The sequence below is a fragment of the Numida meleagris genome, unplaced genomic scaffold (genome assembly GCF_002078875.1).
Source record: "Numida meleagris isolate 19003 breed g44 Domestic line unplaced genomic scaffold, NumMel1.0 unplaced_Scaffold250, whole genome shotgun sequence".
NCBI lineage: Eukaryota > Metazoa > Chordata > Aves > Galliformes > Numididae > Numida > Numida meleagris.
The window spans coordinates 256,081-257,131 of NW_018364306.1; positions in this window are offsets into that span (position 1 = coordinate 256,081).

Consider the following 1,051-nt stretch of genomic DNA (forward strand, 5'->3'; position numbering starts at 1 on the left):
AGTCCCGCGATGTAAGGCGGGGCGGTGCGCGGCCCCACGCGGTACCGCGTTTCGGTGCGAGGCCCCACGCCGGGACACGGGGAACCCACGCGGGGCCGCCCCCACCCGCGGCCGCCCGGCGCCGCTTCCCTTATTTGGTCACCGCGGCCTCAAACCCCAAAGCCCCGAGAGAGCGAAAAAATTCGCGGCGGCTGCGGCCGCAGACTGGGGGGGGGGTAGCGCGGGGGCTCCCGGGGCGGCGGAGCTGAGATCCCACGGGACCGCGTCCCGGCAGCGCCGCGTGGCCCGGCAGGGTCCCACACCCACCCGTGGTGCACGTCCCCGTCCGCGCCCCGTGTCCCCGCGGTGCCCCACGTCCCCCCCAGTGTCCCGTATCCATCGGTGTCGCGTGTCCCCGCGGTGCCCCACGTCCCATCTGTGTCCCACGTCCATCACTGCCCCGTGTCCCCGCGGTGCCCCACGCCTCCATCAGTGTCCCATATCCGTCAGCGCTGCGCGTCCCCGTCTGCGCCCCGTGTCCCCGCAGCGCCCCGTGTCCCCGCAGCTCCCCACTCTCGGTGCCACGACCCCGCTGCGGGCCCCGTGACCCCCGTGTCCCCCCGGGACGCGCTGGCCGCTGCCACCACGTGCAGTGGAGGGCCGGGCAGGGGACGGGGCGCTGCCCGGGCACACGCCCGGGGGCCGGACGCGAGGGGACGGGGCTGCGGGTCCCCGCCACGTGCTGCGCCCTGCCGGCCCCCCGCGTCCCCCCGGTGTCACTGCTGCTTCCGGGTGTCGCCGCGGTTCCCGCTGTCACTCGTGGGCCGGCTGCCCCTTACGGCCCCTGCTCTCCCTGCTTGTGCCCGCGGCCCAGCGTCGCCGGTGTCCCCGGGGCGCTCCCGTCCCGCTGTCCGTCCCCTCCGCCCGCGCTCCCCCCGGGTGGGCGTGGGAAAGGAGAGGGGCGTGGCCTGTACAGTGACCCCGCCCACTAGGGGGCGTGGCATGCGGCGCGGCGAGGAGCGGGGGGCGGCGGCGGTCACGTGTTCGCGGCGCCCCCTGGCGGCGCCCCTTT